Source organism: Rhinolophus sinicus, linkage group LG03 (assembly GCF_036562045.2).
Source record: "Rhinolophus sinicus isolate RSC01 linkage group LG03, ASM3656204v1, whole genome shotgun sequence".
Taxonomy (NCBI): domain Eukaryota; kingdom Metazoa; phylum Chordata; class Mammalia; order Chiroptera; family Rhinolophidae; genus Rhinolophus; species Rhinolophus sinicus.
The window spans coordinates 30212209-30220171 of record NC_133753.1 but is presented as its reverse complement, the minus strand read 5'-3'; the positions used below and the strand labels follow the sequence as shown (position 1 = coordinate 30220171).

Sequence of the window (7963 nt, the reverse complement as noted above, 5' to 3'; positions counted from 1 at the left end):
ATTTTACTGAGGTTTTCCTGGGGAGGTGGAGGAGAGAATGAACTCACATCCTATGTGGCAAGACTTCACCCAGTCCCCCACTGGATATCTGTCTTCTGATATAATTCCTCTCCTTTTCCCACCCAGTCTCCACAAATGCCCCTCAATTGTCCTAACAATCTATTAGGTTGGTGCAAATGTAATTGCAGTTTTTGCATTGTTGAAATTTGCCATTTGATATTGGAATACATTCTTAAATAAATGTGGTTATGTTATACATCATTTTAATGTGCATTTCTCACTTAATGCTTTTTTGATAATGACTTATTATTTGCTGCTTGTATTTATTTTAGACTATGGAAATGATGTTAGACAAAAAGCAAATTCGAGCTATTTTCTTATTTGAGTTCAAAATGAGTTGTGAAACAGAAGAGACAACTCCCAACATCAACAACGCATTTGGCCCAGGAACTGCTAAGGAACATACAGTGCAGTGGTGGCTCAAGAAGTTCTGCAAAGGAGACCGGAGCCTTGAAGATGAGGAGTGTAGGGGCCGGCCATCGGAAGTTGACAACGACCAGTTGAGAGCAACCATCGAAGCTGATCCTCTTACAACTACACGAGAAGTTGCTGAGGAACTCAACGTCAACCATTCTACAGTCATTCGGCATTTGAAGCAAATTGGAAAGGAGAAAAAGCTCGATAAGTGGGTGCCTCATGAGCTGACCCAAAAAAAAAAAAAATTGTTGTTTTGAATTGTCGCCTTCTACGCAAAAACAATGAACCATTTCTCAATCGGGTTGTGACGTGCGACAAAAAGTGGATTTCAGATGACAACCAGCTACGACCTACTCAGTGGTTGGACCAAGAAGAAGCTCCAAAGCACTTCCCAAAGCCAAACTTGCACCCAAAAGAGGCCATGGTCACTCTTTGGTGACCTGCTGCCGGTTGGATCCACCACAGCTTTCTGAATCCTGGTGAAACCATTACATCTGAGAAATACGCTCAGCAAATAAATGAGATGCACCGAAAACTGCAGTGCCTGCAGCCGGCATTGGTCAACAGAAAGGGTCCAATTCTTCTCCAAGACAATGCCTGACCACACGTCGCATAATCAACACTTCAAAAGTTGAACGAATTGGGTTACGAAGTTTTGCCTCATTCATCATATTCACCTGGCCTCTCATCAACCTACTACCACTTCTTCAAGCATCTTGACAGCTTTTTGCAGGGAAAATGCTTCCACTACCAGCAGGATGCAGAAAATGCGTTCCAAGCGTTCGTCGAATCCCGAAGCACGGATTTTTACACTACAGCAATAAACAAACTTATTTCTCGTTGGCAAAAATGTGTTGATTATAATGATTCCTATTTTGATTAATAAAGATGTATTTGAGCCTAGTTATAATTTAAAATTCATGGTCCAAAACTGCAATTACTTTGGCACCAACCTAATAGGAGGTACCTACTATCAAAACAGAGCTCAGAGTTGCTGTGCACGCTCCCCACCTCCACCTTAGAAATCATTTCAGCCAAAGACAAAACAATCCAAACATCAATAGGGAACTGAGTAAATAAAGTACAGTACATTTGTAAAACGGAATACTACGCAGCCATTACAAAGAATTTGGCTGATGATGGAGAAGACAGACAGACAGACAAGTAGAACAATGGCCATTGTTTAATGAAAAAAGCAAGTCATAGGACCACATATATAATGCGATTATATATGTGAAAGAGAGAGAGAGAAATACACATATATTAATATTAACAGTACACCTTTGGAAAGACACTGCTAATGGTGGCTGCCATATATGGAACAGAACTAGGAAACTATGTGCCAAAGTTGGAAGGAGACTACGTTTTAGGGTTGTTTTTTTGTTTGTTTTGTTTTTGGTACTGTTGGAAGTTTTAGTGTTAGGGTTTTTGTTTGTTTGTTTGTTTTGGTGTGTTTGAATTTTTTCTGTACATCAAATAAACATAATTGTAAACTAAAGGAAAGAAAGAGTGTGGGTGAGCTAACAGTCAGATAGCCAAGCAAGCCATCTATCAATTTCTTCATGCCCCCAATCAAACAGCAATATCATGCCCGGTGGGTATCTGCTGAGAAAAGTCTTAAATCTCCCCCCTTTTATTCTCTGCAAGAGTGAAGCCTCCAAGCACATAATGGCACCCACTGGATCCCCAGGCCAAAGAAACTCAGTGAGCCAATAATTAACTTTAAAATGTATTTGCTTCAGAGGCATTATTTAAATGTAACTATGGGGTTGGATTCCCCAGAACTTTTAGTTCCCCCAGCCATTCTTTTCATGGAAAATAATTGTTAATCAGAATAAATTGCCTTCTGTGATAACAATAATGAAATGAGAGTTTGGAAACATAATATACGAGGTCTGACAATTAAGTTCTTGAACTTGTTGCAACAATGTTGCTAACATTTTTTTTTATGTTAGAGGGATTATTCATTATGAATTTGTACCAACTGGACAAACAGTTCACTAAGTTTACTACTTGGAAGTGCTGAAAAGGCTGCGTGACAAAGTTAGATGACTTGAACTATTTGCCAACAATTCATGGCTCTTGCATCACGACAATGCACCAGCTCACACGGCACTGTCTGTGAGGGAGTTTTAGCCAGTAAACAAATAACTATATTGGAACACCCTCCCTACTCACTTGATCTGGCCCCCAATGACTGCTTTCTTTACCCAAAGATAAAGGAAATATTGAAAGGAAGACAATTTGATGACATTCAGGACACCAAGGGTAATACGACAACAGCTCTGATGGCCATTCCAGAAAAAGAGTTCCAAAATTGTTTTGAAGGGTGGAGTACTTGCTGGTGTTGGTGCTTAGCTTTCCAAGGAGAATACTTCAAAGGTGACTGTAGTGATATTCAGCAATAGGGTATGTAGCACTTTTTCTAGGATGAGTTCGTGAACTTACGTGTCTGACCTCGTATTTATCAAAGTACTGTCCAATCACATCAATCCAATTTTCTGGAATGTATTTCTCACTGAATTATTTATTACCTGTTCATCCTGTTGCCTGCATTAACCACTTGCTAATATGGCCTATAAAGTTGTTAGGTCAAGCGTTGCAGTAAGAGAGAGAGCTAGAGGGAGGATTTTCTGTTTTTATGTTAACCCCTGGGAAGAATCCTGCCTGCCCCTCTGAAGGACACAGTGAACCCTTCTGGCTCTTTGCTAGGGAGACCCCATGGCAGCTGATGACTCTTTTCAGTGGCTGACCAAGCCTTGTTCCAGAGTCACTGAGGAATAGCAGGGAGCTAAGTCGGGATCCAAGAAACATTCAGTCTAGGCCATCCTCGCCTCCCAATCTCCCACAGAGTTTGCCAGGCCCCTCATTTATACCTACACCTACACCTGTGCTTATAACTATGCCTACAACTATACCTATACCTACACCTACAACTATACTTATACCTATACCTACACCTACACCTATACCTATGCCTTTAACTACACCTACAACTATATCTATACCTACACCTACAACTGTACTTATACCTATACCTATAACTACACCTATACCTATGCCTATAACTACACGTACAACTATATGTATACCTACACCTACAACTATACTTATAATTATACCTATACCTATACCTACACCTATACCTATGCCTACACCTATGAGGTGTGATACAACAATATGGTGAATTTTTAAATTTATAAAATGTATTATAGTAAAAGACACATTGCATTGCCATTAATCCCCCTCAAAAAACTCCCCCTCGCTTCAAATGCATTTATCCCCTCATTCTTGCCACTTTCTGAAGTAGTTCTGGAAGTCCTCTTCGTGAGTATCTTTAGTTACACTATCGTGGTTGCCTCGATGACCTGAATCATTTTGACTTTGGGAAGAGCCAGAGGTCATATGGTGCCAGATCCAGTGAATAAGGTAGATGAAGACATACTGTAATGTTTTTCTTTGAGAGAAATTGGTGTATACCAGAAGCAATGTGTGACACAGAACATTGTCATAATGGAGGATGATTTACTGCACACTGTAAAACACACCTTCTCTCAACTGTAGCTCACACCTGACTGACTGCACCGAACAAGGTGAAACTTGTCACACACTGTTACTGTGGTTCAACGCGCCACTTCCCGTATTGAAGATCCTGCCTTTCCATTGGATGGCACTTGGCAGCAGCATTCACCACATATTTTGATCAAAACGGAAAGGCTCCGTGTGACACACAGCTTCTCGTATGGCAATTTCTGTCAAATAAGAACATTACGGTGTGTCCTCATCCACCTTATTTACGGATCTGGCACCGAGGAACTTCTGGCTCTTTTCCAAAGTCAAAATGACTATTTTGGTAAATGCTTTGAATCGATTCAGGACACTGAGGCAGCCAAAACAGCACAACTAAAGACTCTCATGAAAGAGGAGTTCCAGAACTGCTTCAGAAAGTGGCAAGAACAATGAGATAATTGTGTTCGAAGTGAGGGGGAGTATTTTAAGGGGGATTAATGGCAATGTGTCTTTTGCTGTAATAAATTTTTTTTATTTAAGAATTCATCATATTTTTTTATCACACCTCATATATATATACCTATACCTATACCTATACCCACACCTACAACTATACCTAACCAGTGCCAAGATATCTATACCCATTCTACTTGACCGAATTGGACAAAAGACTGAGGGGGATTGAGCACAGACAAGGGAAAGAGAAGGCTAGTGAATATCATTCTTGAAAAAAATAGGGAAGTCCTTCTTTTATAGTGATTTTTGCACTGTTTGGCACCATCAGGGAGACCATGATGGAAAGAGCAGTTCCTTTCTGATTGCCAAGGAACAATAGTATTGAATTTTATACTTTCAAGACAGCTGGAAAGAGAGGGGGCTGTGATAATTACTGAAGAGAAAGTCTTGTGCTATCAATTTCTGGGTAAGTCAGATCAGATTGCCAGCACAAATGTAGGTGAGGTAAGAATGGCGTACAAGTTTAGGTTCATGTCTTCATAAATGTCTATTGTGCATCTTCCTGGAATTAAAGAAAACTTGCTAATGTAATCAGCAAATTCCTAGATCACTGACAGCTGTAGAAGATAAATGAACACTGACACATTTTAATTTAGGGGCTGATTAGCTAATAAAAGAGGTGCAATTTAGAACTGGATGATCCCATATTTCTAGTTAGATCCTCACTTCTCCAATGTAAGGCCTTGACAAACACATACAAATCGTTCAGGACAGAGCCCACCTTAAACCCTTATCAGTCATTCATACCTCAATGTAAATTAATATATTTTAGATCTCCTTTTAAGAATAGTATTCAACAGGAGGAAGAGGGACAGAATATGGTCCTGAGTGTTTGAATGAGTTGAAAGGAGGTGCCACCATAGAATGGGGTGACTCGGAAGAAAAGATGAGAAGCACAGAATCAGCAGCAAAGAAAAATTTCACTCCTTTTCTTGGGGATCAGGGCTCTCAGAGAGCAGAGAGCTTGGCCCACTTCACGTGCCATGTGGTTTCCTGGCATCTCCTGATTCATATTTTTGTCTTTAGATCTTTATAATAGAGGAGCCTCATACAAGGATATCTGTCAGCTGTTTAAGCTGTGGTTGACCTTGATCCATTCCTCTAACTAGAAGTAGAATAGCGTAACCTCACTCTGAAGTTTCACAGGAATCACTCTCTGCTGCAGGGTACCACGTCCACCTGGTCATTTCCTCTCCCTCTTAACCATAGTAATATATGCCTTGAACATCCTCATTATATAATAAACATACATCTACATGGTCTGTCATTGCCAATTTCTTGAAGAATCAATCCTAATGTTAAACATGACTTCATGAAGAAAGCTATTAGACTAGATTCAAGCTGGCTCCCTTACCAGAGGCCTGCCACTTAGGGAAAACTAAACCTCACCATTATGGGTTAAATTGTGTCCCCCAAATGTATATGTTGAAGTCCTAACCCCTAGTACTTCAGAGTGTGACTGCATTTAGAAACAGCATCTTTGCAGATGATCCAGTTAAAATGAAGTCATTAGGGTGGTTCCTAATCCAACATCACTATGTCCCTTATAAAAAGGATAAATTTAGACACTCACACACAAAGCACACACACACAAAGCACACAAAGCACACAAGAAAAATGCCACATGAACATGAAGGCAGAAATCAGGGTGATGTGTCTACAAGCCAAGAAACAACAAAAATTGACAGCAAACCACCAGAAGCTACGAGAGAAGCATGGAAAAGATTCCCTCTCGCAGCTCTCAGAAGAATCCAGACCTGCCAACAGCTTTATCTCAGACTTCAAACTTCCAGGACTGTGAGACAATAAGTTTCTGTGTTTAAGCCACCCAGTCCATGGTACGTTGTTACAGCAGCCCAAGCAAACTAATACATTAACCTTCAAAGCCCTAGCTCAGTATCTATTGAGTTAAACCCTACTATCTAAAGATGTTCCTTCTCTACTTTGTCCAGCCATTTCAGGAAATAGTCTTCAGTCAAAACGCTCCAAACTAAGATGAGTCTTGAACTTGAACAAGTTATCTCATAACCCTATGCCTAAATTTCTTGATTGTCATATGAGGAGGATGAATAAAATTCTGGTTGGCAAATAGATTTTATCTCTTGTGCCTATTCTAACTGATTTGTAGCAGCAACTTAGAGCACTGTGTTGACCACTCTACATGGACCAGATCCCTGCATCTCTGAGCCTTAGAATCAGATAATTTAATGAATTATGTCCGTCCCTTTCACACAGTTCCAACAAGCTCTAGGTGAGACTTTACATTCCCACAGAGCAAGTAGTTCAGCTTTGGGATCACTCTGCTTTGCCGCTAGATGCCTTGACTGAGTAGAAAGAGGACAATGATTGATCAGCAATGTCTGCTGTGGACATAAGATGAGAAATTTGCCCCATGTGACCCATGTATTTGCCATCCTCGGACTGAATGATTTCTGAGCCCTTCCAAATCTAAAAAGTTTACAATTTCTTTCTCCACTGATCCAGGGCATCTTATCATTGACCTCATTATCACTTTCAGTCACTGCTGCTGCTTTATGCTATTCTCTCCCAAACCATCTCCTCTTTACTTTTTTTCCCCCTGATCTCTTCTCCAACTGTGATGGTTAATTTTATGTGTCAATGTGACTGGGCTAAGAGATGCCCAGATAGCTAGCAAAACATTATTTCTGGCTGTGTCTGTGAGAGTGTTTCCAAAAGAGATTAGCATTTGTATAGGTAGACTGAGTAAAGTGGATTGCCCTCACCAATGCAGGTGGGCACCATACAATCTATTGAGGACCTGAATATAACCAAAAGCCAGAGGAAGACGAAATTTGCTCTCTGGTTGAGCTGAAACATTCATCCTCTCCTGCTCTTGGACATTGGTGCTCCTGGTTCTTGGGCCTTTGGATTCCAAACAGGACTAACACCACTGGCTCCCCCCTACCCCTTGTTCTCAGGCCTTTGGACTCAGACTGAATTACACTATCAGCTTTCTTGGTTCTCCAGCTTGTGTATGGCAGATCATGGGGCCCTCTTGACTTCCTTAATCATGTCAGCCAATTCCTATAATAAACAAATCTATCTATCTACATATATATATGTATATATACACATATGTGTGTATATATAGAGGATGCCAGAAAAAAAGTACACACATTTTACGAAAGTAAAAAACTGTATTAAAATTATGCTGATGGTAACCACTTTGAGCACCTCTTGTCATTGCAGAAGTCAAACGTGACTTGTATTCTTGTTTTGTTACTGGTATATACTGAATATTACAATTTTAATACAGTTTTTTTCCTTAAAATGTGTATACATTTTTTTGGAACCCTCTGTATACAAAGTCTGACAATTAAGTTCACGCACTTGTCACCATGCACTTACGTTGACAGCACTGTACAAACAGCTCAGCAAGGTTTCAGAACCTTGGTATATCAGGGTCTCACAGCTGTGTTTGTATCAAAGTGTGGTTGTG

At 40.2% G+C, this 7963-nt stretch overlaps 1 pseudogene; it reads left to right on the top strand.

Moving 5' to 3' along the window:
• Nucleotides 1-335: 335 nt before the first annotated feature.
• LOC141570823 (histone-lysine N-methyltransferase SETMAR-like) lies at nt 336-1360 on the top strand (annotated as a pseudogene).
• Nucleotides 1361-7963: the final 6603 nt, after the last annotated feature.